The 20,369-nt window shown below is 43.6% G+C and overlaps 1 protein-coding gene across 1 annotated transcript in view; it reads left to right on the forward strand.

Annotated features, from left to right (window-relative positions):
• Positions 1-344, forward strand: part of LOC119177919 (L-sorbose 1-dehydrogenase-like) — a 124,281-nt gene extending 123,937 nt beyond the window's left edge. The window contains exon 13 of the mRNA XM_075886870.1: positions 94-344. The gene's annotated coding sequence lies outside the window, so the exon portion shown is untranslated. The remainder of the gene's footprint in view (positions 1-93) is intronic.
• The last annotated feature ends 20,025 nt before the right edge of the window (positions 345-20,369 follow it).

Raw genomic sequence — 20,369 nt, forward strand, 5'->3', positions numbered from 1 at the left:
GCATATGAGCACTGAAAATGATATCCGGAATCTCATTACGCGTATCTCATCGCCGCACTGCTTTCATTTGTACTTTTCACAACTTTCTTACAGCTCCCTCGGTGATAAGCATACATTCTCTCCCCGCCACACATCTCCAGTGACACCGGCCACCCGCACTAAGTTGTGCGCCCACGTGCCTTCACCATCACCTTATCGTCTTCACTATTTTATTTGTGCAGCAAGAGACTGCAATGGTCTTTTCAAGAACACTGTACCCGGAATCTCTTTCTCCATATTTTCGGCCACCTTTACAGATTCTATGTCATTGTAATAAAACAAGGCTTTTATTTTTATTGTATTTATCCAGCCCTCATGTAGGAATACTTTATTGGGTCTTTTTGAGGAAATAAAATGAGGTGAAATAGCAGACAAATCTTCTAATACAAGTGATACCAATGCGCATGCGCTACTCTTGTTCATGTGGTCGCTTGGAGCCGCTAGAAGGCGTCACCCCGTTGGACAGTCGACGCTTTCATGGAATTGCTAAACAATCATGATATTTTTCATTTTCCAGTGCTTCTACAGTTTTCGCATGTAACTTGTAAAAGCCTACTACTACGCAGTCGGTATGGCAAACCACCAGGACCGAATCATCACAAGGACAAGAAGGCAGAACACATCATAGCACTTTCTTTCCGTTTTCTTCGTGACTCAGCACTGGTGATTTGCAATCCTGCAGCCCTAAGCCAGTGCTTTCAATATGTTCATTAGTCACATTTAGTTTACAAATTAAAATCACTTTCTTATCAGCATTTGTAACATTCTGTAGGTTAGGGTGCAGGATTAAAAAGGTTACATCATCTCCAGCTAAAAGGAACTCTGTGTACATGCGAAGCAGCGGACGCTAACGCTAACACTGACAGCGGCGTTAACGCTGGCGTTCATTGCGATGTTGCGTAAGATAGAAACCTAGAGAGGAGCAACGCACGCAGTGTCAGACAGGTGTTTCCTACTAAAACATTTCAATCGAAGTTAACGGATAATAAGAGGCAGAAGACTTTGATTGGACACAGATACCGGGTGTTCACTTTTAGTCAACGTGAGGTGCACGATGCAAACTTACATTTTTAAACAATGCACAGCAGAAATCTCCCACGGGCACTACCTTGGAGGTCAAGATCCACTGCTTATATATACGGGGTGGCCAGTGAACGGTTGTGCAGCGTGAGACATCCGTTGTTATTGCGGTAGCAGTAATAAACTCGGTTGGATTTTGCCGCCGAATTCGGCGCCCGCCGTCATTCATTGTAAATGTGTGCGAATTAATATATCTGATAACACAAGAAAGAACAATCCAGAAAAAGACCCTGGCTCTCGGAATTGAACATTCGACCTTTCGTTCGTCAGCAGGCGGCGTTAGCCACTGAGCCACAAAAGAGCACCTCCTTCAACGTTGAAACGGTAACAACTTATATCTACCACTTAGCGCTGGCGGCACCTATTTCAAGCAAAATGACAAGTTTTCACAACTACCAGCGAGTTGGTGCGATGAGCACGCTCGTAGTGAATCTTGGCGCCCAGCTCATCACGATGCGCCGATGCGTGCTCATCTCTCAAGTGCGCTTTGCTACGGAGAGAGAAGGGGCATTTTCCGCGCTCATATCTTGTGGTCGCGGAGAATCGCGTGCTTTCGGCTTTCACCAGAACAATTTCCTTTAGTTTCCGGGAACATAGAGATCACGTCGCTCGTTGGACGGGCACCGTTTGCGAAAAGAGTGCACTTTTCAAACACAGCGAAGTAACAACTGGGACAGTTGTTAGTTCGCGCTCATATCTGTGACTCTGATTACGTTTAGTGCTCATTTATTAGTTTGACAGAGCGTTAAGTGTCGATTGTGAATTGTTAGTTAGCTCTCGTCCTGCGTGTGTTGTTTTCATGCGTCATTTGTGCATGAACAGCGCCCTGCACGTTTCGGTCTGCTTGTCATTCTCAGCGTAACACTCGAAGTTGTTGCTTTTGCATTACTTCACCCTTGAGGCGAAACTGTGACTTTTTTTTCAATGGAGAAACTCGCTAGCAAACACACGCTGCATAGGCGTTACGAGCCGCGAAAGGGGGCAGAGTGGTGGTGGTGGTTAGAAGTGGAGAAAGGCACCTAATTTCTGCAGCGTGGTCGGGAGGAGAGAATATGGAGGCGATGAGGACGCCCATGCGCTATGGGTGTGTGAACACCGAGGGAAGGAATGCCGAGAGGAGACAGAGGGGGTATAGTGTAGACTTGCAGACGCTCCGTGTGTCGGCGTAGCGAAGAGGGAGTAGGGGAGTGTAAGAGGGAAGGAGGCACAAATGCACAGTGGCGCGAATGCCCAGTATTGTTACGCATAATGCTCTGAAGTAGGTGACGTAATATATGAATAATGTAGGTCATAAAGCAAATTATTGTGGTGTAATACTGTCGTCCCTTTTTTCGCCTGTGCATTGCTTATTTGTGTTATTACGATAGTTATGTTAGATTTTGTTAACTATTTATATAAATTGACACATTGTTTTTTAGATATTTTGTATAATACGTACGTTGTTATTTCATGTAAACATTGATTGGATTTGTACCCCGCTTCTGTAACGGCAAATCGGTACAGTCTCTGGAGATCAATAAAAATAAATAAATAAAAAATTGCCCCATATCTGCATGTAATCTGCAAATGTCGTCGAAAGACGATAATCTTGCGTGTGGAGAGAGTCAACAATTAATTTGATGTTCTGCGCTAGAAAATCAGGGAATGGCATTTTGGAGGCGCTCTGTTAGAGTGCCTCGAGCGTGCAGCGGAGGCGAACGAGCGCATCAAGTCACGTCCCACGTAAGACGTGAACGCCACCTGGCAGTCTTCTTGGAAAACGAAGCGCGTGTCTTTCAGACGGGTGCGCACGCCCGTCTCAGAGGTGAATAGTTGAGGAACGCAAGGCGACGGGTAGGTGCCACCACCATCGCGTCTTAGCAAAGCTTTCGAAAAACTCACGCTTTCGTGCAAGCGTTACATGGTCAGCGCAGCATGATAAGCGCTACGGTCCTTAAAATTACTTCTGTATGCGTTTTCTAGTAAAAGATGCACAAGCAGAATATATACGTGCTGTTATGATGCCATAGACGTCCGCAATAATTGCTTAATGATTGGCAATTGCACAAGTATGAGCGCTAAATCTTGAGCAACATTGGAGGGCGCTGCGGATGGGGTCAGTAGTTTCAAGTACTCGGTGCCGTTAAGATTGGACAAGCTGACAAATGTACAGGCAGACAGACACACAGACCCAAATTTTTGCGTTGAAGGTCCCCAAGAAAAATTATCCTTTTTAATAATATACGTCGGGGTGAGGGATTTCAAAAGGAAAGAGAGTGGAATGAACGTAGACTAGCAGGTGGTCCCTGCACAGGCGTCGCGTGATGAAAGATGGGGGAGCGTAGGAGAGAAAGGGGCGTGCAAATGCCACGGGGAGAGGAGAGAGAGAGCGGAACGAGCGTAGCCAGCAGAATGTGCCAGCGTCGGTGCTGCGAGGCGAGAAAAAGAGAGAGGGGTGATCATGCACAGTAAGAATGGCCACGCCGCAAAGAGGATAGAGCTCGACTGTAATGCACTTAGCATCTCAAAAAAGGGCCGACGTACCACACTTGTATCACCTAGAAGCCATCACTACCCTAAAAAGAATCGGGCACATCCACTGAGTACGTTGAGATTAATGTGCAACAGAAAGTACTATCGTGAGCATATGAGCTCCAACACGCGAACGCGTGTCGGATAGCCTTGGACACTAGATCGGCTGATTTGCAGCGGCCGCTATGGAAAACAAAGTTGAAAGGGCAGCGCGCTTACGCCAGCTCTTGACTCTCCCTTCTCGATATCGTTGCTTGAAAACGCAGGTTATATCGTGTCAGCTGCTAGTGGATGCTATCGGTGATGTGAATTCACATCAACGCGCACATCCACAACAAGTTGACCTAGCAGGCTACGAAGCTACAAAAACATCGGCTGTGACGTAGACGACAGCGATGCACAGGCCGTGCTTTTATTACATATAGATGGTGTTCGCTGAGCATTTTGATACGCATCCTTGTTTTCAGTGATCTTTTTTCTTTTCGTGTTATCGTGCGATGAACTGCCGTTTCACAGCAACAATCATGCTCGTATGGTTACGAGAGAGCAAACAGTCAGCGGAAGAGCGCCCTCCTTTCCCTTTAATTTTCGGCAGCGCCATCGTCGTATCACGTTATCTGTATTTTGAGGCTCTCGGCCATGCACTCGCGCGTTCGAACTCATATTTCTCACGATAATGCATTGGAAACATGCTCTACGCGTTCGTGTCATCTCGATGCCAATACAAAAGTTTCCTTCATCTACGCTATCATAATTCGTTCGTGGGCCATGCAAGAACTCTTCTTTTTGTTCCTTCTCAATTACTACGCAATTTATTTGAGGATTGAAACCTAGCTTATCCGCTTGTCGGCGGTAATATGCATAACCCACATATACAGGCAAAACGGCTAAAACACCACTCCTAATTTCGGGTTACTTGTAGCAGACGGGTTATTGCCACGTGTGCGACGTCAGCAGCAACTGGGGCCGAATTCACAAAGGTTTCTCTTGGCTAAGCATTTTCTTAGCCGAGAATTCCCTTATCTGGAGAGATTACTATAGCGCGGGTATGAATTTAACTTATTCGGCACTTAAGAGGGTGAGGAGGACACACGATAGCCGAGGAAACGACAAGGATAAAAAGAAGTGTGTGCCGATAATATCAAGGTAGCACGCAAAGCGTCTAGCATCGAGAGTATACGATGATAGCCAATGATTTGCTGCATCTAAGTCAGTTCCGCGAGCGCCTGCTACAGCGCTGACGGGATGCCGCGTACGTGGTAATAGACGTCTTTGTGTGCTGTGCAAAGCCAAGCACTCGCCTTTCATCAATGACTGTAGCTAAAAAATAAATTGCTCGATGGCCTTAAGCCATTCCCTATTTAACGCGACCAGTTACCTTACATTTTAATGAAGCTGCGCTGCTATTTAACTAATTCGGTGCAATCGAGCACGGTATAGTGAAGAACGTAAGGGTGTTTTGTACCTATAGTAAATGGTAGCCTTTGTTGCAATATTCTTATTACGAGACACGGGAGCGACTTTTGTGCCTGCAGACGAATTGTGCGGAAATAGATAACAGCAGTAATCAAATGAAATTGTGAGCGGAATTTCGCTGGTTCCATGCAATGCAGCATTCTTATAAAGCCATAATGCGAGAGCGTGCATATGCTTACGCTTAGATATGTTTCTACGTAAAACAAGGAAGACTCGTCGGGAGGTATTTCAGGGCTAATGTTTTTTATGAAAACGGTGCAAATACTTCGTCCAGCGCTATTTGAGTGAGCAAACAAAGCAAGGGACGTGTACACGTGTCTTGAAGTCGAGAGACGTTATCACACGTGCGAAAAAGACTAAAAGAGAGAGAGAAAGAGAGAGAGAGAGAGATTCTTGTTTCGTCGCCACGAAAGCTTGGAATTGATAGATAATAAAGACAATTTTCTGGCGCAGCAGACGTCAGGGAAAGTTTCCGCAAAGCAGCATCGATGCTTGGAGAGCATAAAAAAGTGGAGTACGCGTTTTATGGGAGAGACAGCCACACAGAAAGCGAGATGAGGTGTGACTGTCTTTAGATGTGAGAATCAATGCCAATTAGGAGGGTTGTGAGTTAATGAGCGAAATCTTCTTTAAATAACAATTATGAAAACAAACTGAGTATTCACCTAGTGAAAATGACACTAGCGACAGTGGATTCATAATAGGTGATTAGCATTGTCACAGGCCGATATATATTTTTATTTTCCTATTTATATTTGGCTAACTATGAGAAGGTAGCCTACATTAGAGCCGGCTATCCCAACGTCATGACAGTATTGTACAAGGTAAATAGCGCACGATTATACAGTCACACGTGGTGGTTTCTATCTTCTAGCAACCTTGGAAAAACGCATCCTAATTATTTTTTTCTATTTTTGACCAAGTTTCACCGGACGTTTTGCATTTGGCGTCATTCGAAGGAATGTCGATATATCAGCAATAGGGTGAATGCTAGTCCTTCTGCAGTGGATAAGCCGTTACAGCGCTCAGCTACAATCTAGGAGGTACTTGGTTTAACTCGCAGAGTCGCTGAGCACTTTTTTTTTTCAAGAGGTTGCCCGGCTTGACATTATGCGTGGTGGCGGGTACTAATTTTTTGAGAAGGTGGCTTTCGCACTTGCTTCTTTCACTCCCCTTTTGACCCAAAAGCACTGTACCGTGCTCATTCATAAATTACATAATTCAGGGTTCGCGATTTTCTACTCCATCCTCTTTCATCGCAAAAGTGTCCAGTGCTGAAATACCAATATGATACCTGGTATATTACTTTTCACGTGTTTGGATATTCGACCAGCGATCAGTCGTCACGGTGTTTTGAAGAAAATCTACACATGCAGCGAGCTAACTGCTTGCGGCCAAGTTGACTGCCTTTGTAGAGACACGCTTTCGTGCTAATTTGGTGGGCATTATCACATGCAGCAAGAACAAAGAGCACGGACAGTTAGAGCAGATACAAACAGAGTGATTAGTTTGTGTCTTCTCTCCCGCTATCTGTCATGCAGCGCGCTTCAGTGTAATGTCGCTGTCAATGGTTAAAATGAACTATAGCAGTTAATCGAGTTCTGCTGAGAGGGTCTCCTATTGTCCGAAAAGGAACAAAACAATGGCAATTTGATTTGTCTCATAGAGAGGTACTCTGCTTTTGGTTACTAGAATAAATTTTTAAACCGAAGTTTATTTTTTATTAACAACAGTTCCAGTGCAAATTAAAGGTGCATGGACAAAATTCGTGAATTCAGCTTGACTAGGTTTGCGACCTTAATTGTAATTGCCAACCGGTATTACAATATTCATAAATATCACACACATATACAACCACGGGTGATAGCTTGCTCATTCTGATTAAAATTGATATGTTGAAATTGACATATTCGACCAACGCAATGTGTACAAGATATGCCATATAGAGTAGCTATGCTGTAAACTAATCTTCGCAGGTTGGTTCCATTTTACCCCGTTTTTGCTCATAACTGTACGTTGGCAATTGAAGCAACTTCTTTGAACGCACATATTTTGTATCAGATTACATTTGTTTTTATGTAGTAAAAAACAAATTTACACTTATAATGGCTCAGAAGAAGAACTAGAAACAAATTCAGCTAAATCATTACCAAACTTACTCACTATTGATAACCGGATTTTCATTTAAAAGATGCATACATACATACATACATATACGCACACACACTTACATATGTACACACATACATACACACATACACATACATACATACATACATAAATACATACATACATACATACATACATACATACATACATACATACATACATACATACATACATACATACATACATACATACATACATACATACATACATACATACATACGCTGAGGTGTAAATATTAAAATGAATGGCTATAAAACAACAATTCTAATACACTATTTTGAATATACACAAAGTAACCTACGTGGGAAATTCATCAGCACTGTCACGCCTGAGCATGGTGTTTCGCGAACCATCTCGCAAAAGCTTGCTGCATAGTTTCTGCTGCTGTCCAGTGACAAGCAATTTTTATAAGAAACACAAGAATAGAGCCCTTGACAATGTCAAGCTAAAGAAAAGGGCTGCGCATCAATATTTTGTACATGTCTGCAATATCACTCTGTTAATATACATAGCATGTTAGGACACTTGGGCTGAAAGTTGGTACAGCGCAAAGAAATTCTAGATAATACATGAATAATACAATAATAAGCTACTAAGCTCCTTGGTGCGAACAGTGTTTATAGTGACAGCTATAGGCGCCAATTAGTTTCCAGAAAACACTTCTCAAAAGCAGAATCAACATTGTTTAGCTAAATGCTTCTATTCTGGTGTGTCGTGGTGGTTCAACGGGGGAAGTGACTCTTTCGGCCAGGAAAACAAAGATTAATTATTTTTCCAGTGTCACAAAACGAGCGCTCAAAAAAGTGCGCGCCGCCAAATTCTCGCGATGAAGCGCTGAGAGGTCTACGATAAAAAACAAAACAAGCATCCGTAGACTCCCCAGGCGCGCGTCCCTCTCCCCTCGGAAGCGTAGGTTCGCCGACGAAACCTCCTCGCATCGGCGGCCGAGCAAGCCCTGGAAATTTCTCGATGGAAAGGGGCGTGGTGATGCCGGGTTGAGTCATCCGTCGCGGACGGCCCCGTAACGTCTCGCCCTTTCCCTCAGCCTTCGCTGCGCATCGCGCCGACGAAATGATGAGAACTTTCTGGAATATCGCGTGGAAGGTATTTAATCGAGCAGCCGAGATGGGATATCAGCAGAAGAAGGAAGTTAACGCCAGAGTGCGTAGTGCGTGGTCAAAGTGCGAATGCGTGGTCAAAACCTTCCCGCCGCGTCTGGCGGTAAAGGATTTGTCCTTAGTGACAAAGCAGAAAAAAAGAAAGTATGCGCCAGAGTGCGTAGGGTGTTCCGCCTTGTGGGCGAAGCCTTTTGTCTTACGTGACAAAGGAGGAGAAGAACAGAATTTCCACCTGAGGGGTGAAGGCTCGAGCTACATACAAGAGTGTGTGTCTACCGCTATCAAGCGAAGACGCGTGTTACCAGCTGCGTGTGTAAAGCCGACGTGTTTCCGGCGAAGAAGTTTGGAGCCTGGAGAGCGGCCAAGTGAAGACGCGAGGTTTCCTGGAAGAGAAACTTCGGGGGCAGCGGAACGACAACAACGCTGGACTTTGAGTGAGAGTATCATTCAGTCTTTTGTTCCAAGTGCTTAGGACTCAATAAGTTTTCGAACTCTTTCGTCTTTAAGTGCCTTGGTTGTTCGATGCATGTGACTGCATTGTACAGCGGATTGTTGTTTGTGTCCGTTGTTTCGAGTGTGGCTGATTGTACTGTGTAGTAGGTTGTTGGATCGGTATCATATCATATTCAACGATTCTCGAGTGTGCATATTTGTGTATCGTTATTATCTGCCATATTGAGAATATAATTTTTTTGTTCATCAACTCTCGGCTCTGACCTGTTCTTTGGACCGCAGCCGGCGTCCGCTGGCGCGCCTAATATGACCACTTCTAAATTGTCCACGCTTTCGTGGTGCGGTTAGGGGGGCCAATACTTCGGCCCTTGGAATTAGCCCGGCGATCGCCTCCCTAATTAAGGGGACCCGTGACAATTATTTTGGCGTCCGCGACTAGGACCTTTTGGTGCACAGTGTGTCCAAAGTAGTGAGAAAGAGCCTCGAGTTGTTGATAGTGCTATCGGAACGATTTTGTGTGTTGCTCATTGTTCTCGTTAACGAGTGCAGGAGAGTGTTCCGATATACTGATTTAGGCAGATATTTTTTGCATGCGGCGAGGTTTTATTTGCGAGACACAATGGATCTCGAAAAGTTAGTAGCTTTTGGTGAGAAGATGGGTCTTTCTGGCGCTGAACTACGGAAGTGGGTAAGCCAGAAGGAGAGAGGCGGTGGAGAGAGATAGGTTGGCAGCTGAGAAATCCAAGGAAGGAAAAGCAGCTGAGTTGGAGCGAGAGAGGTTGGCAGGTGAGAGAGCCAAGGAAGAAAAAGCAGCTGAGTTGGAGCGAGAGAGGTTGGCAGCTGAGAGGGCCAAGGAAGAAAAAGCAGCTGATTTGGAGAGAGAAAGGCTGGCCGCTGAAATGGCGAAAGGAGAAAGAGAGGCAAAGGAGCGACAGCTAAAAGAAGAAGAGAGCAGCAATTGAAGTTGGAGCTGGAAAGAGAAAAGTTGGCAGCCGAAAGGGTGAGAGCAGAAAGAGAGCAGCAATTGAAGTTGGAGCTGGAGAGAGAAAGACTTGCAGCTGAGAGGGCGAAAGAAGAAAGAGAGGAAAGGGTACGGCAGCGACAGCACGAGATGTAACTTGAGCGGCTCCGTTTGCAACAGCGAAGTGAAACTCCGGTCCAAGCTAGAGTTAGAAGCAGCGAACGGGAGATCCGCGGCTTCCGCTTGAACCCAAGCAAGCTGCTCGTAGCGTTTGATGATAGGAAGGACAACCTTGACGCGTATCTTCACCAATTTGAGACGATTGCAAGGAGCCAGAATTGGCCGGAACATCAATGGGCAACTGCTTTGAGGGCTTGCTTGAGTGGTGAAGCACTCAGTGTGTACGGTTGGCTGACGCCGACCGATGCAGCCAATTATACAAAGGTGAAAGCTGCTTTGCTGAAGCGATTTAGATTTACTGTGGAAGGATTCCGGGACAGATTTTGGACAGGAAAGCCAGGTGATGATGAGACGGCTACGCAGTACGCCACCCGACTTAGCCATCATTTTGACAGATGGATTGAACTTTCGGGGACAGCGCAGGAGTACGATGAGCTTAGAGAGCTCCTTATCAGAGAGCGATTTCTTACTAGTTGCCACCCAAGCCTGTCGCTGTTCTTAAAAAAGAGGAAGGCTGAGTCACTTTAAGGCATGCTTGAATTGGCTGATCAATTCTTGGAAGCGCAAGGTGGAACTAATTTAGCTAAGGTCAAGCAGGAGTTTCCCGAAGATTCGAAAAATTCGGCACCCGAACAAAAGAAGCGTGCGCCGGAGAGTGTTCCGCGATGTTTTCTGTGTAACCGAGTGGGTCATCGCGCGAACAACTGTCGCACTAACTTTACGAGTCCCATGGTCGTGAAATGTTTCAAGTGCGTAAAGTGTTTCAAGTGTGTTGTATGTGTAAAGTCACAACTAATACTATGCCACTGCAAAGTAATTATGTGTCATTTGCATAAAACAGGGACCACAATGAAAGAACATAAGAACAATTACCTTCACATAGTTCGCAAAATGTAACTACATTTCCATAGAGTTTTCACAGCTCATCTGAGAATAGTAATGATGATTATAAACAAATTCTTGCTTCCGCTAACAAACTCTTTTAAAATGCCAGCCTCAAACTTCGCGTATGCCAGAACCTTTGTAGTGCTAAACAATTGTATAGGCACCTAGAAAAAGATAAGTAAATACATTTGAGAGCTAGGTATAAATTGAAATAAATTCTTTTATTTCTAGTGCAAATAAAGCTGCATAGATGATAACTCACTTGCATAGTACACACTTACATTATGGACAAACCTATCCGAGCAAAGTATACAAAAAAGTTACACTTACACCTTAGAAACAGAGATGTAGACTGTTGAAGGGCTGACAGGCAGTGGGATAACAATACACAAGCACTACATTCTATTCTAAAGACATACTAGGAGTAGTAATGATCCTCTTCCTTCCAAATAAAATAATTCACATATATTCACTTCCCCGAGCTCATACACTCATGGCATCATTGGTGCTATACAAAAGAGTGTACACTGAAGGATTACATCGACTAAGTACAAGATTACCAGATCCATGGATTTACTTCTTGTACTTCAAAGAATGCAAACACAGTTACCATTGTCGACCATGGATGCTGTGATTTATGACAGGTAAATGCAGAGACACGCAGGCACTTAACACGCATGTTAAAAACTTCAGCTCAATATTATTTGCCCACTAACACTACAGCTGCCTTTAAATTTGTGTCATAGTTTGGTATCTTTCATGCAAAAGTTAAGTAATTCGGAATACAAGCAAAGGAAATGCTGAATAATGCACTGCTAAGAAGTTAAGCTGCAGCTGTGCAGAATGTTACTACGTATACAATTCAAACTGCTCCTGACATCACAATGTGCTCTTTCTGCTGTCGTAAACTTTGAGCAGGAGAAGTCACTGGCAGTCGCTTTATACTTGTTGGTCTTCTGTGCTCTGTTCTTGATACACTGTACATGACCGTGGAGCACCGGATCCCTTGTTACTGCTGGAACTTAGAAAAATACATATCACTGTTATAACCATGTTACATGCAAGAGTGTGCAGTTGTTAAATATGTGCTCATATTTACAGATGTCATATTTTCAGAAGCCATGACAAGCCTCAACAGACATACAAACAGTGAAGACTGAAAATATATTTTATTATGATACAAGAGCAAAACTACAATGTTATAGATGAAAGCATGAAGTTTCTGCCAGGCATAATAGACCAATGAAATTTCTTCTATTTTGACTTTACACAACGTGCGTGAAGCAGACCACAAATAAGTTCACAAACACAACTTAGACAGCATTACATTACATCAGCTAATGTTCATAACTTTAAGGCCGTCTAACATAGCCAGCTCATCATACCGTGTGTAGGAGCAAACGGGCAGTCTAGAAGACACAAAGTGCTTGTGGATTATTAGTGTGCTTGCTGATGACATCTATTATTCGAAATGAAGAAAACCTTTCAAGAATGCACTTCATCAGGGGAAATAATCATACGCAACAAACACAACAGGCTCCTACAGGTGCCACCAACACTCATCATTATTGCTGATATCAGTGTCTTGCCGGATGGATATGCTGTGTCCGACACAGAACACCTAAGGAGCGCTCCATGACTTTGCTTGCATGTGTGCTGGCTGCATCGCACTGCTGCTGAAGTAGGCTAGCCACAGACAGAGAGATGAGGAGCCATGGCTTTGAAACACACTGAACGTCACCTTTAGAGATCAACAACGCATACTTAGGACAGGTACAATTTGTAGAAAATTATATATCACTATGGAATCGTGGTGAACATGTTTGCTGAAACACAAACAAACCACAGCACTGAGAGAGAAAAAGCTACATGAAGTAAAAGATGCATTTACTGGCCCTATGTCGTCTAAGGCTTGTTCAATACGTCTTTCTTCTTGCCATTTGTGAACAGCCTGGCGATTTTCACCACCTTGCAATTTCCTTTCAGAGCACTTGATCCACAGTGGGAGTCACAAGCTCCAGAGCTCAATAAAAAATCAAAGTATTTGTGCTCGTTTAAAAGCACAAGCTTTTGAGTCTCAGATGATTGGAGTTTCATTCATTAGCTGCAGCTTTCAACTTTGAACATTCTCAATTATCTTGCTATTTAGTCTTATAAATGGTGAATAAGAATTATGTGTGACAATAATACAGGTATTCACTGCAAGCTATATGCTTGGGTTTTTAATTTGTGCACAGTAAGTGGTGTTCACTTCATCCTACGCATTAAAAAAACTAACCTTGCAGCCAGCCGTTAGGCAGTTTTGTGCCCTCGAAGCTCCCAAGCAGACTGCAGTCCTTGCAGATGAGGCTGCCATGCATGCTTCCAGGCCGCATTCGCTGAATGATAACAGTCCCAGCAGTGACATAGACTTGCACAGTTAGGGAGCGCGTGGTGTCCTTCCTATTTTTGTACAGGTGCTTCAAGTCATGGTGAAGATTGATTTGCGAGTGTATACAACCGATGCATCACAGGACCTTTACAAGGCAATCTCTGGGATCTGTGAAGATCCGAAATTGAGATATTTAAAAACAATCTATAAAAGAACCCACTTCTAATACTTCTTTGACCCAGCTATCACTTCGTCAAATTGACCAAAATCTGTTATAATCACTTTGAAACAAACTGAAGCCTCATGTAAAATTTACGTACCGCAATATCTGTGTCCTAGTGAAGTATACTGCTACCATAGTGGTAATCGTCTATAGAACTAATTTTCCAAAATAATATAAATTTCTTAAGTGCAACCTGGCTTCTAAAAATGAATTCACATTAACTTTCACACTATAAAATGTGGGAAATCGACAGGTCCAACCTCATAATCAAACAAGAGCTCACTTGTATCAAATCAGAAAAAAACTTCTGATGTATTTGTTCCATAATATATGTCTGTATATAACAGTAGTGGTAAATTTTTTATGCTTCAACTTGCCATAGGAAAACATTACATTTCGTGGGCTTAGAAACTTGCACACGTTATAGTACTGCGTGAATTACAGTACCGGTGAAATTTAGTTCTGCAAGGTGAACTCACCGATGGCAGCATTTAGTAGCCGTCGGTGTAATAAGGAATCAAGTGTGCTCTACGGCCAACAGGCAAAGGGCATTTGCAGACTGGAAGCTGCCCATGACAGCAATGAAGGTCTGGTCAGGTGTGCACGTTTATTGATAAAGTGTAAAAACTGGCCATGACCGGCTGTTGTCAAGGCTCTAGTGCCGTGCAAAACGGTGGCCAGACGAACTCCGAAACCTGTAGTTAGGTGGTATTGGCATAAAACTTCATCCTAAGCAAGGCACCGGTGAAATCTTTGCTCTTTCTGGGGGCCGGAGGGAAGCTTGACGTTCACGAACTCTCGCTGCCACATAGAACTCTCAAATTGTTACCGAAGAACAGTCTAGACGCGCTGCCAAAGGAACACAAACCACAACAGAATGTAGCATCTCGCAGCTTTGGTCATCGCATCATAGCGCTAGGATTATGGTTATCACAAAAAAGAAGAAGTGATGAGTTAACAAACAAAAGCGCCAAGCTCCACCACCACAACTTCGCAGGGCAAAACAGTTATCAACGCTGTCTTTCAATTTTCCGTCACACGAGCACAGCTTGTTCACAAGTCTTGGAACGTCAACACAGCACCACTGTTCACAACGTACATTGTTTCACTCTCGAACACTAGACTGCTCTCAAGAAAATAGAAGCGCACGGGCTAACCAGTGGCGAAGCAAGAGCCGAACACAGCGCGTAGTTGATACGTTTCTGTACGTACTTGGGGTCACTCAAGTAACGTGCCAAAACGCTGTCAATCCGAAATGTCGCACAGCACCCAACAGAGAGACTGGAAAGTCAAGCAAACGAACTTTTACCGGCACACAAGCACACAATTCAGGCATCTCGAGTGCTAGTTCCCGTCGATACGCCGGTGCCGATCCCCGCTTGATAACCACACCGACGCACAGGCTTCGCTGCGCTTCACCGTACACCATTGCACTGCCACAACTTTCCTCATTGCTTACACGCACCGAGAAAGCTGTCGTAATCACAACGAATCCGGTCGAATGCTGAAGTAACTCATGCGAGCAGCGTTTGCTGAAAGTCGCACCGACCGATATGCTGTTTACGACGGCTAGTTGTTTTCGACAACTGTGCAGCACGTAAGAGAGCTCTTGGAAAGTGCTTGTGCTATTTTTACGGCGTGACAAAATTTGCTCTTATGTGCGAGGGGGTGATATGACGAACACGACAGGCTTGCCAGATGAAAAAAGTGTTTTGGCAACGTCACGGAGTGAGCTGACGTAGAGGGTATTGCTTCACAACCAATCACAAGCTGTGACTGTCGGCCAAGCCTTCGTCGGCTCGCGTTTGTCGTCTGCTTCGATCAGAGCATGCGACAGGGGATTCGCCTTCTCAACGTTATTATTCTCAGGTTAAGTGGTTGCTGCGTCGCACGAAATACATGTCAGTGATCGCTCTACCTTTGAATGATGTTTGTGCGCCAAGGTAAATAGCTGGTAATTGTCCCAGGCATAAATTCAGCCAAGGTTTGCTCCAGAATCGTGAAGGTTTGCATATTTCTTGTGTCATACAAAGTTACTAGGGCAATTTTATTCCGACTGCTTGCCATATTATCACGGTCCATATCGATTTCCGAACAGTGTAAATGAAAATGCATGATTTGTTTGTAGTCCCATGCGTAATCACGCACACCCCTGATACACTTCGGTTTACAAAGTACGCTCTGGTCCAGATCGTCCCGAAGTGTATCGACAGCTGTATTTCAGAGATCGCACCTATTGGATAGTTAGAGCCAATGGAAGTAAACTAGAGCGCAAGCTTTATGAACCACTCACTAAGAAGTTCCTCTCATTTTTATTTCCAATAGCGTGCAAGGAATGTGCTCCCATTAACCTCTTTGGTGGTAATTTCCACCATTGAGGCAAGGATCTCAAGTCGCACTTTTAATTGGATGAGATGGGGCGCAAACCAACATCATAACAAATAAGGTTGATCTTATACCATGCCACGTTCGAATGCGCCAACCATTCACGTATCACTTCACTTCACTTCACTTTATTTCCTTAAAGACCCCCGAGGGGGTATTACATAAGGGGTGGGTTAACAAATAATTTTTTTTATTGACACGGGTTTTCCTTGCGAAAGACGTGCGGACAGTTGGTCGAAAAATGTTGATGGACAGAAAATGGCCCCGACGTCATGCGGAAGATCATTCCAGTCGTTTGCAGTCCGTACAAAAAAGGACAAAGAAAAAGTGGTCGTTCTAATGCGTGGACGGGCAACTTGAAGTGGATGTATAGTGCGGTGAGATATGCAGGCTGGTGGAACAGTGTAGGGATGACGAAATGGGCTGTGAAAAATTTTCTGAAACAGGCAGAGGCGGGAACTACGACGGCGAACGTAAAGGTTTAAAAGAGCAGATTCTTTTTTGAGGGATGATACACTAATATTATACGAATACGTAGAATGAATGAACCTAGTAGCACGGTTTTGAACTGCCTCAAGTGAGTCGATGAGATATGCTTGGTGTGGGTTCCAGATTGCAGAGGCATATTTCATTTTAGAGCGAATAAGGGATTTGTAGGCCTGTAACTTGACGTTCTGCGGGGCGTGCCGAAGGTGACGTTTCAGAAAACCTAGGGATTTGTTTGCAGATGATATAATGTTGGTAACATGCAGGCACCAGTTAAGATCATTGCACAGGGTGACACCGAGATACTTATATGATTGCACTTGTTCGAGGGCGACGTTAGCGATTGAGTAAGGGAACGAAAAGGGGTTGCTACGGCGGTGTAAAGGAACTGTTTTACATTTGTTAGGGTTAAGTTTCATAAGCCAGCTTTCACACCAGTTCAGCACGTGGTTAAGGTCATCTTAAATAGCAGTTTGATCTGTCGGGTTAGTGATTGAGTGATAGATTACACAGTCGTCAGCAAACAAACGGATACTGGAGGAGACATGCGAAGGTAAATCAATAATATAAATTAAGAAGAGAAGGGGACCAGGAACGGAGCCTTGGGGGACACCTGATGTTACTGGAAGGGGGTGAGAAGGCACGTCATCAATTGAAACAAACTGGGAGTGGTTAGTTAGAAATTCCTCAATCCAAGCTATAAGATCGGGATGTATATTTAAAGATCTAAGTTTCATTAGCAGTCGCATATGAGGTACCTTGTCGAACGCTTTCGAGAAATCCAGAAAAATTACTTCAGTTGGCAGGTTAGTATCTAGACTTGTGTGCAGATCCTGGACAAAAAGGGCTAACTGGGTTTCGCAAGAGTAACCCTTACGGAACCCGTGCTGGACAGGATGGAAGAAGTTATTGCATCAAGAAAGTGAATGATTTGCGTGTAGGTGACGCGTTCCATGATTTTACGGGGTACGCTTGTTAGAGAGATTAGGCGATAATTTAGGGGACTGTCTTTGTTACCTCATTTGAAGACCGGAGTGACCTTCCCTACCTTCCAGTCGTCTTGTAAGATGCCTGTGCGAAGTGACTGTGAAAATAATAATGATAAAATCACTGAAGAAATAGATTTCGTGTTCTTAAGAATTTTAGCATTGATTTCGTCAACACCTGCTAAGGAAGACAGTTTTAATTTTTCAATAACAGACAATACACCCAATGGAATAAATGTGATAGGGGACATAAAAGACTGGATAAAATTCGGTAACGCAGGAAACGGTATATGGGTTTCGTTGGTAAAAACAGATGAAAAGGCAGCATTGAAAAGTTCAACGACGTCAGTGGTACTCTTATCATCGCCAGCTTCATTTTTCAATGTAACCGTGTGGGATTTCTTGGGGTTAATGATTTTCCGAAATTTCCTGGGATCACATTGGCTTTCATCCAACCACAAATCTTTACATGCGTATTTTAAACCATTGACGCCCAATAGAATTGTTCAATAACTGCGACTTCAAACTTATTGGACGATGGTGGTTGTCAACAGCATTCACTGCGTACAAGGGAAACAACACACGAAACTCAAAGCACCAAAAGAAATAAAAACGCACCAGCAGTCATCGGGCAGTCCTTCTTGGGCGTGAATTAACTCAAAACCAGCCAGGGCACCAAAGTATACCGCCACGGTGGCAGGGTCTAAGTAGCCACATTGTTCCTAAGAGTGGTCCGGACCACTCGTAGGATTTTTTCTCAGCCACACTGTTTTTACGCACAATTTAGCTTTGTGAATCCACTTACGAGCACTTTTCGGCGACTTAAGCAAATATAGCAACTGCGTCACCATCGCTGGCATGTTCCCGGGCAGTCACAGCGCGCTTAATTGTAGTGACCGATGTGACAACGATGGCCTCTTACGACGTTTTTTTCGTTTCGTGAATCGACTTACGCAACAAAGTTTTCTTGTGCAAAGATGTTTTCTTAAGTGAGTCTTGTGAATCCGGCCCCTGATCTTTAGTGTTTCAATCACACCACATTTGCAAGAATATGAACAAAGTAGATGACCTACACGATGACATACACCTACTTCTCAACTTTGAAAATTCGTCTCGGATTTGAGACAGTGACAAAAATGGTGCGACTTACAAAAGTGATTTCAACGAGCAATGCGACGCTTTATTATATTATAAATTAGCTTTCCAAGGAAAACTTAGTCACAATAGCTGACAGTAGCCTGAGGATGTCACTCAAACGCAACTGAAGTAGAGGGGACTTCAGTGCTTTCAAAAGATCGCACTCTTTTTGAATACAACCTGCGCCGCTAAATCTCCAGCGACATTATATTTTCAAATATCTCATGGACATCATTTCATCATAGACATCGTCAGTACACAAGCATTTGCACTACTGCTAACAATACATGCAGGCACAAAGAAGACAAAAACTTTCAAACTATAGATTAATTATAATTTACAGCAAATCCTGTAGGAGACCACAAGATAGTTCGCGTCTGGCACCACAGTTGTCCGCCGCGGCCGATATTCGTAAGCACTATCGCACTAAATAAAAAAAAACTCCGTAAATACTAACACTAAAGACAATGGAATTCAAACTCGGCTCACCTGCATGCCAGCTCAGTATTCTACCACAGAGCCACGTCGTTTTTGTCTCCTCATTTTGGGTAAAACTTCACACAGGACATGAGGAGGTTAATTTATATATTACAATACACAAAAAGCATGACAGATCAATTACTACGACAGTCAAGCATTGCTAAAGCACATCACACCATAAAATTCATTCATAGTAAGCAGGGACTCTATCCTTTCTAACCATGAAGGAACACATTCGTTAGTTCTAACTAACTCGAGGTACCTCTATGTGCTTTCCTTAAAATACAACGTTGCGGGTCTCCCATCAAGATCACAGTGAAATCCAGCCTTTCGAAAGCGCCATTTGCTCTGCAAGGCAGTCATCATTGTTAAATCAAAAGGTAAGGTATCATGAGTTTTTATTGCTAAGTATCTGATTCCATGAAGGTCCAAATGAAATTCTTTTTTTACTGTCCTCTGTAAAAAATCCAAAAATTATACCCCTGCCCAACAGTTCAGGAAAACATGGTCAATCTTTTCCGTTTTTTTACAGATTAGACAGTGATATCCCCTTCGCATATAAAAACCACATTCCTCTGGCTTAATTCTTACAAGAAATATTTTATTGTGTAATTTAAGAAATCACATTTTTCTATTTAGAGCTACCTGCTTGTTTTTAACTCGTTTAGTTACAATCGGACCCTTACGAGCTGTATACAGTGCTTCGTACAGTGGCATGGGGAGCAAAGTGTCGCATAAATCAATGTACAATTCTTTTTTCCTCTTTCCAACAGACTACAGGGAGTCAGTAGGAAACGGACACGCAAAAACGCGCGTCACAACTTACTTCATGTAGGCTTGCACAGCCCCGGTCATAACTTGAGTGCTCAAAACCAACCTAGGCAACAGTCTACCTAGACTTATTTCGCATAGTGTTAGCAAGAAAGTATCTATTGTCTCAGAAAAAAAAAACAACTGTTTACTAACCGCTTCATGAACAGGTGTGCTAGCCTGATGCCTCCATTCTTCACACGTCTAAACAAATTCATGTCACAGCACCTTTTGCAGTTAGACCTCCACACAAACATTGCAAACACCCGATGTATTTTTCGCCCATTGACGCGGGAACAGTACAGAGCTTCGATCACATACGATAGCTTAGACACCAGTTGCATACTGTAGCCTAGGTAAACATTGACAGATAAGTTACTCTTCACCTACTCGCTTTCTATCCTATTTATTTTGTTGTTCTCAGTACTAATCAGTACTTTTGTATGACAGAAGCGGAACCCAAAACATTCACCAGGCGTTTTTGTCCATTTATTAGATGTGAAAAATTATGCGGTTGAAGGTCAAGATGCATGCGAAAATGTAGGGAATTCACTCCAGTCTATGAGACTGCCTGTACCGTCATCGCAGGCTCGTTTGCAATCTGGCCTTAAGCAGGTTT

Source organism: Rhipicephalus microplus, chromosome 1 (assembly GCF_043290135.1).
Source record: "Rhipicephalus microplus isolate Deutch F79 chromosome 1, USDA_Rmic, whole genome shotgun sequence".
Classification (NCBI taxonomy): Eukaryota; Metazoa; Arthropoda; class Arachnida; order Ixodida; family Ixodidae; genus Rhipicephalus; species Rhipicephalus microplus.